This window comes from Anabrus simplex, chromosome 4 (genome assembly GCF_040414725.1).
Source record: "Anabrus simplex isolate iqAnaSimp1 chromosome 4, ASM4041472v1, whole genome shotgun sequence".
Taxonomy (NCBI): Eukaryota; Metazoa; Arthropoda; class Insecta; order Orthoptera; family Tettigoniidae; genus Anabrus; species Anabrus simplex.
Window position 1 is genome coordinate 94,963,403 of NC_090268.1, and position 17,506 is coordinate 94,980,908.

Here is a 17,506-nt window from a genome sequence, read left to right on the forward strand (position 1 = left end):
AAGAGAGCCTATGTACAACATAAAAAATCGAGGCAAATGAATGTTACCAAGTTTAATAATTTCTTCGTTGCCGTCTTTTCAACGTTAGTCCTTCTTTTTTACTTTTATTATGTACAGCGTATAGAAGTTTTAAATGTAATCAGCTCGCCTGCGTGTTTCGTTTTTGGATGTTGTAATAAATCTCATCTTTATACTCATGTAGGATGCTGCTATTTTCTGAACACCTGAAACTGAATAAATATGGGTTATTGTACAGAAAGAAAACAATTTGTTCCAACTAAAAGCTCTTATTTGTGGTCGGAATCTCAGTGAAAATGATTTCGGTGAACCTGATATTTTGATTGCTGGATTACTTGGCAAAAATTTAGACACCCTATGATAAGGAAATATTTAGGACCACGCCGTTAACCATCCCCTAAAAATAAGACAGTCTTCATTCCTGAAAGAATTTGGTTTCTGATTTATTAAACTGCACCAGCACTGAAATGAAGGATGAAAATACATCTGTCTAGGAGGGCACAGACATAACAAATGTGAGTACGTGGGCCTATATTCAACGCAACTTAGGATGTGAAACTTACAGGAATCAACCTCCTGTAGGTGGGATTGGTAGAATAACACCTACGGTATCCCCCCCCCCCACCTTTGGAACGTGGGTTACCGACCACGGGGTCCTTAGCTGAGCCCTGACATTGCTTCCACTTACTTGTACCAGGCTACTCACTTTCATCTATCCTATCCGACCTCTCTTGGTTAAATCTTTTCCTTTTCGAGCCCGACGGTACTAGGTTACGAATCCTAGGAAATCTTTCATTTTCATGCCCTTCGTGGCCCTGGTCTTTCTTTGACCAATTTCGAAGTGTTGAATCCGTTCCATTTTTCCTCCGATGAGTGTAAACAGAAGATAGTTGCCTAGTTGTACTTCGTCTCAAAACAGTAACCACCACCACCACCACCACCACTTACAGGCGTCAAATATATCGTGATGACTTGAATGAATGTGATTCAGACGAGGATATGGAATCACCATCCTCAGATGTGGACCAGGTGATTCGTTTTTCAGAAGAAAGTTGTAGTGGTGATGATGATGATGATGATGACGATGGCAACGACGACGACGTGGACGAACGTAACACCTATCTGGAAGGGGGAACATTTTTCTGGAGTATTTGTATTTCATAGAGCATTGATTTTCTTCTTTAACTTACGTCATTACTGTGGTGTTTCGGTACGCACAACTATCGCAGTAAACATAGGAGCATGTATTGTTTCAAAAATATATTGTACGGATGGGCATGTTTTACATGGGCACCTACAGGTGAATAGCCTTGCCATGGAGGCAATATCTATTGCATCCGGTAATTATTTATGTGGGATGAACTTCAACTTAGTGAAAGGTTTTACAAGTGCCTTAAAAGTGATATTTTTTCCAAGTCATACAACTGGACGGTGTTATTCATTAACCGACTAAGCGACAATTTTCAAAAAAAAAAAAAAAAAAAAGAGAATACCGTCTATCGACTGAAGAGTAGATCTAACTGCTCGAATACTCACGGAGCTCTGTTTGAATTTAAACAGCTGTAACAAAAAGAAACGAAAGCGCTATCATAACGCGAGATTACAAGTTGTGCATCAACCATCTATCCGCCTGATGCAAAGAATTGATTCGCCAAGTGGTGTTTGATATTCTGTAACATCTCCCATATATCAAAGGTATATAGAACGAGTTATTGCTATAGGGCCTACAGTGCATTATCATTAGTGCATGCTTGTTTTTTACAGTACCTCACTATAAATGTACATTTGGCGGTTTGGATTTAAGTAAATTAATTTCACCAAGCCGTTTAGTAATACATACAGCAAGTTCATAAGCTTTCATTAAGTTAATAATTAATTATAAGTTATCCACTAAGGCCTTGAAGAAGGTGTGCTAATACAGGTGGTAAAGGTGTACATGGAAGGATGTCAGTTCGATTCATCGTCAGGTAGTCAGAATTTAGTAATGTTACTACCATTTCCTTCTTATTCTGTTATTTGTTTTTTGAATTCGACACTTCTTTGCCTGTATGTTTCTGTGAAATTATATAATAAAATAGTAACAAGTATTGAAAACCTAATATGCTGTTGCTGGTTCTTGGTTATTAACAGCAAATTCTAACGATATGGTGCTTAACTTCTTCTTCTTCTTCTTCTTCTTATTTTTCTATTGCTTTTGCCACACCTGTGGGCTCACGGGTGAGAATGGTTTTGGCCATGTTTTACGGCTGGATGCGCTTCCTGACGCCAACCTTATGAAGGGATGTAATCACTATTGCGTGTTTCTGCGATGGTTGGTAGTGTAGTGTGTTGTCTGAATATGAAGAGGAAAGTGTTGGGACAAACACAAACAGCCAGTCCCCGGGTCAGAAGAATTAATCAGAGGCGATTAAAATCCCCGACCGGGCTGGGAATTGAACCCGGGACTCTCTGAACCGAAGGCCTCAACGCTGACCATTCAGTCAATGAGTCGGACATAGTGGCGCTTAACTTGTTGTGGAATAATTAAATGTTTCATATCCCTGAGCATCAACAAATTAACCGCCATAGTTTGGTGTTTAGCCGCAAACTGCAAATACGGCTAATTTTGAAGAAAACAAGGAAAATTTTCCACTGAATGAATTTTCTTGTGAATAATCGCATTACGAACACCGCATTGTGCAACTGTACCAAATATTGATTTATTTTGACTATACAGTATCTTCGAAGATGGTTTTAAATACGAAAATCTTTGAACGCGTTTTGCTCATAGCCGCTTGAAGCATAGCACCGTCCAATTGTTCAATCATTTATGGCGGTCTTCAGCTACTTGTGGGGGAAATTATGAACTTCTAAAAGATATGTTTATTTCTATTCTTCAACATACCGTGTAAGCAATGCATACTCCTGGGAAAAGGTGATAATATGACCATAAAACACCGAGTAGTGGAATAAATAACATGTTTTACATGGAAACACATGAATTCTGTGGAATATGGTATATTGTCAGATATCATTCAGTACAAGATATCATCTTGCGTGACTTGGAAGATGTTAATAAATTTCATCACACAGCCAGTCTTGATTCTTACCACAACGTAAGACTAAAATATGTTCCCAAACGGTTACATTTCTCTTTTGAAGGACTATCCATTAGGTCATTATAGCTATGCTTGACTACAACGCCCATTGGGACAACAGGGAAGTTGTAGGCGGTAGCGTAGAATGTTCAGACATCTAGTGAATGGATTGACAAGAAGTACACGAGGAATCCATGATCTGGCGGCAAGAAGTGTTTCGTAAAATTATATCTGACAAACCTGAAAATAAATACACGGAATATGTGATTCCATAAATAACAAACAGAAGTGATTTTGCAAGAAACATGGGGGGTCTGGACAAAGAACGAATACAAGTAAAGCTAAAAGCACTTTTCTCGATTGCGACTTACAGTGGAGTAACCAGTAGACACAGTTGGTCACAGGAAAATAATACTGATAAAAGTAAAAGACTGTAGCTATTTTTAGTTGGTGTTTTTCTGTGATATTAAATATATTGTTTAATTTTAAGAAATTTAAACCAAATATGCTCAAAGCAAAGAGTGTTCGGATATCGCTGAGTGCTTGAATCATGACATGTTTCCTGCCAACTTCCGGTCCAGGCAACATGACGTCACGTAGAGTAAGCGAACTTGCGAAGAAAAGTATGTTAAACCTTAAAGCTGTATGTATATTATACGGCCAACTCGCTCGGTATTAGATTAAACAAAATTGAATTAGATTAGATTTTACGGGGTTATTATCAATGATTGAAGCGATTTCATAAATTCACTGTTGCTCCATGAATTGACATATGGTCACGAAAATCATCAGTCATGTAGAAAAACTCAAAACGTTTTGGTCTGCTCAAGTCGCACTTCAGATTTCTGCCACGAGAGCGCAGCTGCAGTGAGCAGTGCGCAGTGAGACAAGATGGCGACAGGTGCCGAGAAAGCGTTTGCTCTGCTTGAAATCCACTCACATCAGTCTGTCATAACAGTGCAACGACACTTCAGGACGAAGTACCACAAAGATCCACCAACTGCTAACTCCATGCGGCGATGGTAAGTGCAGTTTAAAGCTTCAGGATGCCTCTGTAAGGGGAATTTAACGGGTCGGCCTGCAGTGGCTGAAGAAACTGTTGATCGCATGCGGGCAAGTTTAACGCGTAGCCCACAGAAGTCGACGGAGAGAGCACGCAGGGAGCTGAACATACCATATCTGACCGTTTAGAAAATCTTACGGAAACGATTAAGGCAGAAGCCTTACCGCTTACAATTGCTACAAGCCCTGACTCCCGATGACAAAGTCAAACGCCTTGAATTTTCGGTGCGGTTGCAACAGTGTATGCAAGAGGATGAGTTTAGTACGAAACTCGTCTTCAGTGATGAAGCAACATTTTTTGTTAATGGTGCAGTGAACAGACACAATGTGCGAATATGGGAGGGGGGGGGGGTGTAGGGAATCCGCACGCTATCGTGCAGCACATTCGAAATTTACCGAAAGTTAATGTGTTTTGTGCAGTCTCACGGTTTCAAATGCACGTTCCCTTTTTCTTCTGCAAAAAATTCGTTACAGGACACGTATATTTGGACATGCTGGAAAATTGGCTCATGCCGCAACTGAAGAACAGCGCGGACTTCGTCCTCCAACAGGATGGTACTCCACCCCACTTCCGTGGTGATGTTCGTCAATTCTTAAACAGCAGATTGCCAAACCGATGGATCGGTCGTGGTAGAGCTGATGATCAGCAATTCATGTCATGACCTCCACGCTCTCCTGACTTAACCTCGTGTGATTTCTTTGTGTGGGGTTACGTGAAAAACCCGGTGTTTACACCTCCTCTCCCAACAAAACCTGCCAGAACTGCGAGCTCGCATCAACCGTGCTTTCGTATCCATTGATAGGGACATGCTGCGCCGAGTGTGGGACGAACTTGATTATAGGCTTGATGTCTGCAGAATCACTAAAGGGGCACATATCGAACATTTTTAAATGTCAAACAAAAACATTTTTGAATTTTTCCATGTGTGTGCAAAACCTTGTGACAATATGTCAAATAATAAAGTTATTGTAGAGCTTTGGAAGCGCTCAAAGCATTTATAATAACCCTGTATTTCATTCGATTTGTCGAGGAATTTCAAGGGAAGGCTTCTGTAATTAGGATAAAACCCTGCAGCATGCTATAAATTAAGGAGAACTAGCCCTCGTCTGATTCTGTCGGTTATCTTGTTCGGCGTGTGTTACAGAAACAGAACATAGACGATGGATCATCTGCGAAATAGTTGCAGACTATTGGCCTTCTGGATCTGGCAGAGGTAGTTGGATATTTCCAACTCATTTGATATTTCTTAAGAAAAAAATTGGCAAAAACTGATAAGAGATATGCCACCTAGGTGACTGCCCTAAATAGAGACCAGTGGTGATTTATTTATTTATTTTATTTATTTATTTATTTATTTATTTATTTATTTATTTATTGATTGATTGATTGATTGATTGATTGATTGATTGATTGATTGATTGATTGATTGATTGATTGATTGATTGATTGATTGATTGAGAGAAGAAAAGCATATGGTCCTCCATGACTTGCAATGTCGGCATAGAAGAGACTTCAGGTAACTCTTCCGATATTTAATGGCTAAAATAAAACAACTCAGAAACAAGTCGCCCGATAGAACTCCGGTTTCCCTGACCCTCTACAGAATAATGAAATTAATTCGTGAAATTTGTGGCACGCAAAGGATACACAGCATCCTTATAATCCGTGTCATATTCTGCTGTACCAGGAGATCCTGAGGACATGTTCGGCTCACCAGGAGCAGGTCTTTCTACTAGACGCCCATTGCCGACTGCAAGTCTGGATGTGGTATGATGATAATGAGGTGGGGAGAGCGTCGGTTCATAGACAGCTCCTGTCGAATAACGTCTCCATCCGACAGACGAATCACCATCAACAGTGTCGTATGCCCACACTCCATATGAACAACGAGGAGAGTTTTGAAATTGAATCCAGCCTTTTATCACGGAATCTAGTGAGTAGAAATTGCATACCACCACCTTTACTACCCTACCAACATTATGATGGTGAAAGTTTGTTCGACCAATGGGACACGAACCGGCCAACCGCTATATATAGACTGGACGCCTTAACGACCATGCCTATCAGGTGGGCTTTGGGTGGCGATTTTAATGCAAATCTTACTCTTCAGTGCGGTGATCATTTTCAAATAGGTCGTCTGAATCGAACTAGCAAAATGATTTACTTGCAAGTGATACACAGCATGTAGGATATTCACATTCTATCTCCCTGTTTCTAAAAAAACACAGTGATTAAACGTATTTTATTACAATCGAAACAACGGTAATTATTTTCCTTTGAGCCGCATAGGTGAATTAAACAGATGACGCTAAACGGGAGGGTCTTATTTGCTTGTGGATATGAACTGAATCCTTATTCTATTTAACCAGAATCGTACTTAAAAATTCACACTGTACTTGATGTAAAATTTTAAGGGAATATATCACCCAAAGAGCCAAGATCGTTTCGCATCAAGCTAACAACAGCACAAATGGAATTACGTCTTTTAAGTAATACCTAGTGTGTATTCGATTTTTGTAGTCGTATGTACGTTCCTAATTGATTTAAAACACCATTTTTCTTACTAGAGTTGCAAATTGACATCATTAAAAATGTAACTTCGACTTCAATGTCAGTAAGGTGAATAATATTTAGTAATGAATAAACACAGTGTTGATTCATGAAGTCTGTAAGGAATCTGTTGCAACAGGAACAGGACGATCTATCTACGTATTACAGTCTAATCGACAAGTCTGTAGTGAAAATGAAAACCTACAACCTGTCTTCCAGTCATTGACCGGGTCACGGATGGAATGAATGAAGCAGATATAGGCTATTAGTAGGATGGGGTCGTCACTCCCAAAGCGATTTATTAATGACTGATAAATGCTATGAAATGAGAATGGAGTGTTGCTGGAATGAAAGATGACAGAGAAAACCGGAGTACCCGGAGTAAAACCTGTACCGCCTCCGCTTTGTCCAGCACAAATTTCATATGGAGCGACCGGGATTTGAACCACGGTATCCAGCGATGAGAGGCCGACGCGCTGCCGTCTGAGCCACGGAGGCTTCACAAGTCTGTAGTATTCTCATAAATTCTACATTTATGTTGATGATGATGCTTGTTGTTTAAAGGGGCCCAACATCTAGGTCATCGACCCCTAATGGTACGAAGTGAGAAGAAATGTAGTGACAATTCAAAAATTCAAAATCATCCACTGATCGGAATAAAAAATACGATGATGAAGAATGGATGGCTGGATATGCATTCAAAACAATCAATGGATCCGACTCAGAAAATGTCATAACCAATTGTATTCCTGACCAACGGACCGCTTCTAAAGCACAATCCTGAATCGAGGATCCTTGTTGTCTACGGGGGTCCAAATTCCAGGTCAACGGCACCTCATAATGGTACTTATCGCTAGTAAAGTACTGTAGAACCGTGGTATTCGTCATGTTGTGGTACTAATCAAAAGTAGCGTAGACTCACGGTGTTCCACACATTATGGTACTACTCACAAGTATTGTACTTCGTACAGGTAACGCGGACCTATGGTGTTTCTCACACAATGGCGCCACTCATAGGCAACCCAAACCCATCGTGTTCCTCACCTAGGTGTACTGATCACGGGCGCCGGTATTCCCGTGGTGTTCTTTATATAGTGGGTACTAATCATAGGAAATGCAGACCCACGGTGTCGCTCATATAGTGGTACTAATCACAGGCAACGCCCCGACCCGTGGTGTTTCTCACAATGGTACTAATCACGGGTATTGGAAAACTCATACAGACTCACCTTCTGATTCTACTAATCACAAACCTATAGTGGTACTGTTCGCAAGTAAAGGCGACCCATTGTGTTCCCCGCGTGATGGTACTAATCACAAGGAGTTTCATGGTTCTAATTGGATCATCCCTTGGTTGCTCCTTTTAGTCGTCTCTTACGGCAGGCTGGGGATACCGTGGGTGTATTCTTCGTCTGCGTCCCCCACCCACAAGGGGTAGACAGAGAGAGGAAAGAAGAAAAAAGAAACGATCAGTCACTTCGAAAAATGAAGTAACGGACGAAGAAAGGCAAGGGCCACGAAGGGTGTGAAAATGAAAGACTCCCTGGGCCTCGAATGCTCTAATATCGTCGAGGTCGGAAAAGAACAAGAGTTGGCCAAGGGAGGCCAAGCAAGATAGATGAAAGTCAGGAGCCTGGCACAAGTAAGTGGAAGCAATGCCAGGACTCAGCTAGGGGCCCCGTGGTCAACAAGCTACGCTCCGAAGTTGAAAGTTCCGGGGACCCTTTTAGTCGCCTCTTACGACAGGCACGGGATACCATGGGTGTATCCTTCAAATGTGTCCCCCACCCATACGGGGCTATAATTCTGTTACTTTGAAGCTTATTCAAAGAAAGATTTTTTTGAATGCAAAATTGTAATCATGGAAGTCGTAACTCAATCCAAGTTTGTTAAGGCGAATTTCGAATCCATAAATCATACTAACTAAATAGTAAATGACGGGAACCATATGCAAATACCTCCCACGCACTCTATTGTTTATGCTTAACTGAAAAAGGGAGTACGTAGCCCTACTCAAAGTCTGATTGTTGGGGACAATGAACTCGTGAAGGTTGTCAAATAGACAACGGACCGTTTTTTTGGACGACCCGAAGAGACGACCAGAAGGAAGGATCGTTTGTTTCTTAGATTGGTACGAACAGGTCTGCTCAAACGGCTTCGTGGACTACCATCCAGAGACACGGGATAAAATTCACTAGGGTGCTTTATCTCTAGAATAGGCAAACCTACGACCGCGGGGACCTACACATTTGTTGCAATTACTTTCGCTTGCAGTCTTGTGAGTAGCAAGTAACCTGATGTGACGTATTGTCCCTGACAACGAATCACAATTTTCTTTGGTAGCAGATAATCACTACAGTACAGTATTTACCTAAATTTAGAGTGGGGCACGTTTACATGGTTGTTTGTAGTGTTAATCACATATAATCGTCATCTTTACCAGTGGTGATATTGAGGCCCATTCCTGCACTAAAGAAATCCTGCGGTGCCTTGTGCTACCCCTTCTGGTCGAGTACCTAGAAGTCGTCTTCCAGCTCCATGGCTAAATTGTTAGCATGCTGGCCTTTGGTTCAAGGGAGCCAGAATTCGATTCCCGGCTGGGTTGGGGATTTTAACTTCCATTAGTTAATTTCATGATTTGCAACAAGTGCGGATAAATCTACAGCAGGATAGTATACGTAATCTGCTTGATTCCATGGCTGATCTTGTTAACGTAGAGATCCAGCTTACTTTACTGTCTGGTAGAGTGAAACAGAACGTAGACATTGACGCAGAGGTAGCTTGAATTGCGTCAAATGGACTTCCTGTGCGCTGTAGCTGATAGCAACGCTTATTCGTCACATTATTCTTTGCTGCTGGTGGAAGAAAAATTGTCCTGAGGAAATTATATTGAAATGAAATCATAAAATTCCTTCCTACTAGATTTAAAAATGCTGCCATATCATAAACATTATCTATTGAAGTGATATGATCATAATAGAAAAATATCGCAAATCTAGAAAATAAATTTGTAGGGGTCCGCTGTCTATTATTTCGTTTGTTTTGCCCATTTTTCAGATATTTATGCGATTTATTGCAACTTAAGACCGTATCAGTGGTTTTTAGCTTTCGTGTAAGTTTGTTCGTCTGTCTGTACGTCTGCTCCATTATCACGGTGAAACTGCCGGACAGATCACGAGCAGACTTCATATATAGAGTATACTCGTCCAGGGGAAGGTTTAGATATGCATATTATTTAAAAACCACTTAATAGAATGGATATTTATGGGGAATCCACAACAGTTTTCCTCTATTTTCTCCTATACTATTAATTTTCTGTAAAATTTGTGGACTACGTGTGAACGTCCTTTCATTTTAAACGAATTTTGTTATGTACCTACATAATTTCGCTTGGTCACTGGACACTCTTTCCTTTGAGCGAAAATTCCAGGCTGTTCAAATGAATTACTGTACTTTTAGGCCACGGAAATATCGAAATATGGAGGCAATTACGTGCAGACCTTCGTTTCGTGGTAACTGCTTTCTAAACGGTAAGTCATTTCACAAAGCAGATTACACAATCACTGCTCAATTTGGAGAGATCTTCAACTTTATTCCTGTGCCTTATTGTCGTATCTCGTTTCTTTATACTTTAGATAGTTCAACACTTCTCGATTTTAATCAAATCTCTCCAAATCGATTGTGACTAGCATTAGGGAAGGGAGCCTGTCATTATAATGAATGGCAGTTGGCTGGTGAGCCTGCCGTGATTGTAGAAACTCCCGAACTGATAGTGAATGGCAGTAGGAAATGTTTCCTGCCATTTTCATCAACATTTCCCCAACGTGCACCTAACATCAGAAACAACATATAGCGTCTTCACCGGTTTGTTTCTCGGATAGCGCTAAGAGACATGCAATTTAATATAATCTTACTCACTGCGTGTACAGTAACTTATGTAGAACTCTGTTTACAAGGTAGAATACCGTAGCGAAGCGCGGGTACATTTGCTAGTGTATAATAGTTTTTGCTATTTCGTGCAACGCTGAATACGAACGTTATAAAGGACTGGTGGAATAATCTAAACTAATACCTAATTGTTGTATTAAAAATACTAGAAATTGGTAACTGGACGTTAGAATAGCCAAAATAAACTTTTCTTAGACTAGTTTCGACATATTTATACAGAAGCTAGATTTTTAGATACAGATGAAATAGAAAAGATGTTTGTACCTGAACAGTTCGCCTAATTCATAAACAAAAGACATAGCCTCTTGAGAAAATTATAAAGGTAGACATATGGCAATAAACATTATTAATAATTTTTTCACCTTCCTCTCCAAGAAGAATAGGCATAATTTTGTTCAGGTCGATTAAATTTAACAAAGTCTTCTTCATAATGTACATAGATATTAGACTAATTACTCATACCTGGTGATAGATTTGACTTCATGGTGCTTTCTAAGCGATCGGGGAGGGGTATCATACATAAAAGTACACATTCACACTCTCCTATTTTTATGCGTTTCAATCATCGTTCAGGATGACACTGCAAGAAGAAAATCTATTAGCCATGAGATGCAATCTTAAACAGCACCTGAAACAGGGAAAATCTATGTTAGTGATCATCGCTGATTTCTGAAAAACAACCACTTGTGTATGGTATTAAAACTTAAAGAGAGTATAAAATCGGGGGAATAAATGGGTAAACGGTATTTGTAAATGCACTCAAGCAAAAGAACGAAAGAAAGAAAGAAAGAAAGAAAGAAATATGAGTGAATGAAAGAAAATGAAAGAACTAAATATGTAATGCCATTATTTTACAGGTATTTGGTAATGTACTTTAGTAAAAATTAAATTAAGAATAATTAACTGCTCAGCTAAAACGTAAGTGCAACAGAAAAATAAAGATGTACAACAAAACAATGAATTATGAAATTTAGTGTGTTCATGACATTTCATAAAGTTTTGAACGACTAGAGATAGATATTTTAAGACATGTGTTGATAAGTGTTGTATAATATTATTATTATGATTTCAAGATATTGTTCTTTACTGTTTATGAATTTAGTGATTATAGTTGATTAATATTGGTAATTTATACAATAAGTTACTTTTTAATGTACACTGGGATAGTACTTAGTAAGTATATTCGAATATTCTTAGGGGTCATGAGAAAAATGATCGGAATTTAGCTCCAAGATGGTACAGTGCACCCGGAATATACTTGATTTATCATTAATTCCTTTCTAATGATGTCAAGAAACACTTCATTCATAATGTTCAATGTAATTTTATATTGAAATGGAATTTGATAGAACTTGATTGAAGCGTTAACTACGTTAAGAGTACCACGATCGAGAAGTCACGTCTCCAGGAACACTGAAAACTATTACAGAATATGTGACAGTTCAAAATAAACTTGTGAAATCTGTAAGACTCATAGTCGCGCACAGCAATCCTAAAAATTTCTCAGAATTTCCTTGTATTAAATCCAATACATTACAGATGTTTAACGCGTTTGCGAAGTTCCGGTACGAAAATTTACTGCAAATTCAGATTATCCAATATATGGGAGAATATGTTCAATGTGCTTATTCCTGTGGTGGATGTTGTTTCAAGAGATGATACAACAGAATTATTAGACTATAATAATTCACGGAGTTTCTTTCAAGCTCAGAGCAATAACATGTTTATGTACATTATTACAAGTCGTCTTCAACGGGTCTTTAGTTCCTTTCAGAATAGAGAACAGTTTTACTCAGAAGAATACAGTCAGAGAGATTTGTCGACAGTATCAAAACGTCCACGAAATGAGTGTGATGTTCACAGTATGTCACGCTCTTCGCTCTGAATACTTTGGATCGCACCTTGTGTTGCCCCGGGATTTTTACAGTTTTAGTGACTGTTTCTTTCATGGTTGTTCAGTTTTTAACATGTCGCCAGTATCCTTTGTGGGACTGAGGCTCCCATCCATTTAAAAAGTGATGATCAAACAGATCGTACTTCCCCATAGAAGACCTGATGTAACACTCAGTTTCTATACCATTATTCCATCTTTTAATAAAGTCATTCCTTTAACTTTTAGCCGAAAAATGTACCCGACAAGGAGTATTCAAGAGTAACTTGGTACATTGTAAAACATCCAGTCAAACAACATTTTCTTCTGTACATTTATGTTTTTAGAATATTTATAAATCATTTCATTCTAGAAATAATGTTTATTTATAATCTCTGAATAATATTATAAGAAAATAATAATTGATGACTCTGAATACTCTTGCTGCTGATGTTTAATACTAGCGACTCCGCGGTGACCAGACTTAGGCAAGCGCTGATATTGATTTATTCTGTTCATGTTTATAACCAAAATATAATTATCAATTGTTATATCTCTTTAGGATGCTGAGAAGTACTACCTCTTAAGGTCTGGACTCATATTACCGCATCGTGCCAGGACCGTAGTGTTGCTGTACTTTGCCTGTGTTCGTCCCTCTAGAACACCATACTTGTCTGCAGCTCGCCTGTGTTATTGCCGTGTGCCTAACGGCTTCCACCTTTCCGAAGGCTTTGTCAGTTTTCTTTAACATTTTGAGGGTAAATTGCTCAGCAGCTTTCCTAAAAGTGACTTGGGAGTTATAACATTCGCGTTAGGGGGGAAGAAGACGACGAGCATTGAAGAAGTCAAACCCGAATGAAAAGGAAGTGGGTACACAATGCTTGGAAACCAAGACCTGTTGAAGATTTTACACGCTTTAACCTCATTCACCCCCCTTGAGTGGGGGTGGTAGAATAACACCCACGGTAACACCTTCTTGTCGTAAGAGGCGACTGAAAGGAGCCCCAGGGGATCTTAACTTGGAAGCGTGGGTTGGCGGCCACTGCGCCCTTAGCTGAGTACTTGCAATGCTTCCACTTACTTGTGTCATGCTTGTCAGTTTCATCTATCCTATCCAACTGCCCTTGGTCAACTCTTGTTCTCTTCCTTCTTCTTCTATGGCTCTACAGTTCATTGTGAACCTTGGCCTCTTCAACAATCTTCCGCCATTTATCTCGATCCAATGCTAAAACTTTCCAATTCCTATAGCCCATTTACCGCAGATCTTATTTCTTTTCTTTCTTTCATGCACTGATAGTTGATTATCATTGTCATTTTCCACGCCAAGTTTGTCTCCATTGATCAGTCCGGTTTTCTTTCGTTGAAGTTTCGCAACTTGACATTTTTTACAGAGCGGGGTGTCAGCCCTACGTCCAACCTCTTCCGGAGGACGGGTAATTTTTAATCAGGGTTTTCTTCCCTTAGCCTTTGGAGAACCAACCCCACATACTACAAGGCAGCAGCATCTTCACCATAGCCCCGTTAGCCGCCACTTTTCAGAGTTCCTGCTGGGCCTTCACAGCTACCGAAGCCGTCACGGGGCACACGCAATCCCCACTGTGCATGAGCCCACCAGGCAATCCCTTACTTTATTACTTTGCCCGTCTCCCACGACGTGGACGAGGGGTTGGACTTATGGGAGACCTTGTTCTTTTACTACCCAGACGATATTACAGCATTCGAGGCCTCGGGCGCCTTCCATTTTCACGCCCTTCGTGGCCCTTGTCATTCTTTGGCCAATATCTTCATTTTTAGAAGTGTCGAACCCTCCATTTTTCCCTCTCTGTGATTAGTGTTATATAGAGAATGGTTGCCTAGTTGTATTTCCTCTTAAAACAAACATCACCACCACCACTACCACCTGTAACTTCATCCGGTGGATGATAAAACGTAATGTTATGATTATTTTAGAGTGGCACAATCCACATTCTATAACCGCTACACTTGATAATGTGTGCGTTTATATTTTTATATTTTAAAAAGTAAAGCTGGCACTGGAGCTGAAACAAACTTGAAAAACTACCTCTAGCAATGCATGTCAAGACCGCACTCTCAGCGTCAAAATGCAGAATAAACAAATTGCGTTCTGTCCTCTCTTTGTGCAGCGAGGGCGCTCGGTTATGATGCGGTGATGTTTGAGTTCTGATGATGATGATCTTTGTTGTTTAAAGGGCCTAACAACTAGGTCGTCGGCCCCTAATGGTACAAGGTGTAAAGAAATGAAAATGAAAACTTTATAATGAATCCACTGACTATAATCTAAAACGAATGATGATGGAAAAACGATAGTGAAACAAAAACGATCATTGGGTCCAATTCACAACGTCTAAATTACTGGGATGATGCTTATTATCTAAAGAGGTCCAAAATCCAGGTTACCGGCCCCTCATATTGGTACAAATTAGTAAAGCAGAACCATGGTGTTCTTTCTATAGTGGTACTAATCACAGGTAACGTAGATGGTGTGTCTTGGATGGTGGTATTAATTACTGGTAATGTAGACTCACGGTATGTCAAACACAATGGCACCACTCACAGGTAACACGAACCCATGGTGCTTCGCACATCAGGGTACTATTCACAAGCAACGTAGACCGATGGTGTTCCTCACATAATGGGGATAACCACGGGCGCCGGTATTCCCGTGGTGTTCCTTACTTAGTGGAATTAATCACAGGACACGTATACTCATGGTGTTGCTCACATCACAGGCAATGTAGGCCCACGGAGTTTCTCAGCAAGTGCTATTACTCACAGGTAGGATACACCCATTCTGAACACAGGGAAACAGACACATTCCAGCGCAGCGTTACGGCACATGGATGTTTGAGATGTTGTATTTGCATAACGTTCAGCAATAATTCTTCTACCGGGTGATGGTCAACACTCGGGGACGGTGCGGTAAAGTGTAGAAGTTCAGTTCTCGCCTGCTATTATACTGCCTGTCGTTGGGGGCATATAATACATCCAATATACCCTCTTCTGTTGCAAGAGGTGACGAAGAGGTTTGACCCTCAGCGACTCTTAGTCTGTAAGAGTGGGATGGTGACAACAAATGTGCTCCTGGCGTTGCATCCACTTTATTGTGACAGGCGTTTCATTTTCATCTCTTCTATCCGCCCTCTTGTGGTTAATTCTTCTTCTCTTCCGACCCCGAAGGTATTAGGCAGTCTTTCAGCTCCGTGCCGTTTTTTGTTCCTTCCACTAACCGATACTTCGAAGGGTTGATACTCTTATTCTTCCTGTTGTGATTGGTGTTAAAAGGGGATGGTTGCCTAGTTATAATTCCAGTTAAAACAATAAACATTACCACCACCGCTACTGGATGTCATTTTAACATGGATCTCTTATTCTCTGTCGGAGCTAACACGATAAGAACTTGTATGTTAAGATTAGAACTTTATCAAATGAAAAGTAGGATGATTGTGATACTCGGCAACTCGCCCAGTATTCTATATATTATGTATAACACTTAGTGAATATCTTAAGATTCTACACAACTCTCTGATACGATTATTTTATATACTGTATATGCAACAAATATTACATTATTGACGTGCTCCATGCTATACACATTATGCTATTTCTACTGGAATTCTGTTTTCTGTTACTATGAAATACTAATGAATTCCTAAATTTTCCTACTTGGATAGTAAAATTTCTATTCACTAAGACGTTCAAGTTAGATTTATTATATATTGAATTAAGAAAGATATTTCATGCTTAACAGTAATTTGAATCGATCTTCCTACTAGCTTCAAATTTTCACCCATATTCTAATCGTGTAGAAATAATAGGGGCTGAAGTAATTGAAAATGCCGGGCGTGAGCATGAAACACAATCGTTTATATTTAACTTCAAGAATAGTATACTTCAATAGTGAAATGAAATGGCGTATGGCTTTTAGTGCCGGGAGTGTCCGAGGATATGTTCGGCTTGCCAGGTGCAGGGCTTTTGATTTGACTCCCGTAGGCGACCTGCGCATCGTGATGAGGATGAAATGATTATGAAGACGACACATACACCCAGCCCCAGTGCCAGCGAAATTAACCAATGATGGTTAACATTCCCAATCCTGCTGGGAATCGAACCCAGGACACCTGTGACCAAAGGCCAGCACCCTAACAATTTAGCCATGGAACCAGACACTTCAGTAGTATTTATACTTCGATACAATGTTTTATTTTCCTTTCATAATGAAGTGTGCATAAATATTATTAACAAACTTGATGACAAATTACAATTTATAGATACAAATATTATCCCAGTGTACATATATTTTCGCTCGTAGGTTATTCGAATATTTCACAAACTAACATGGCGCAAACACCGTTATCAGGACGATTTATTGTTTAAGTTATATTATTTATTTTCTACATATATTGAAAACTACAACTAAAAATAAGAAATTAAAGTGATAGATATTCTTACACAATAAACCTGACGTAATTTATCCTTTTTCATCCGATAATTCATTACTTCAAGCATTGCTGTCGTTATACTTATTTACGTCGTGTTTACAGTTCACGAGTCGTTCGGTTCGTTTGCAGAATACGAAGTTGATCAGTGGCTTTAATACGATACATGTTCATAGATTAATTTCAATTCAGGAAAGTTAGATCTACTAACAAGCAAAATACTCTGTCCTTTTGTTTCCGCTACGTAAAAGAATAAACGAAATATGAGGAGGTGATTCTTTAATATTGTTCTTAGTTATTCACGGCAATATCACTCAAAATGACCTAGATCGTAATCATAAAATATATAAATACTTTTTTCACTTAAGTATATAAGCTTTAAACTGCATATTTGTTTTATTAATGTGTGCATATTGTTTTATGATATGATTCATCAAAACTTTATTACTTGTACAGAAAGTTTATGAAGTTATTTTTCACTAATCTCAAATGCCTCGTTAACTATTGTTTAAATAAACGACTC

The 17,506-nt window shown here is 39.5% G+C and overlaps 1 protein-coding gene across 1 annotated transcript in view; it reads right to left on the reverse strand.

Annotated features, from left to right (window-relative positions):
* LOC136872183 (neuronal acetylcholine receptor subunit alpha-7) overlaps nt 1-17,506 on the reverse strand; it is a 324,332-nt gene that overhangs the window by 149,968 nt on the left and 156,858 nt on the right. The window lies entirely within an intron of this gene.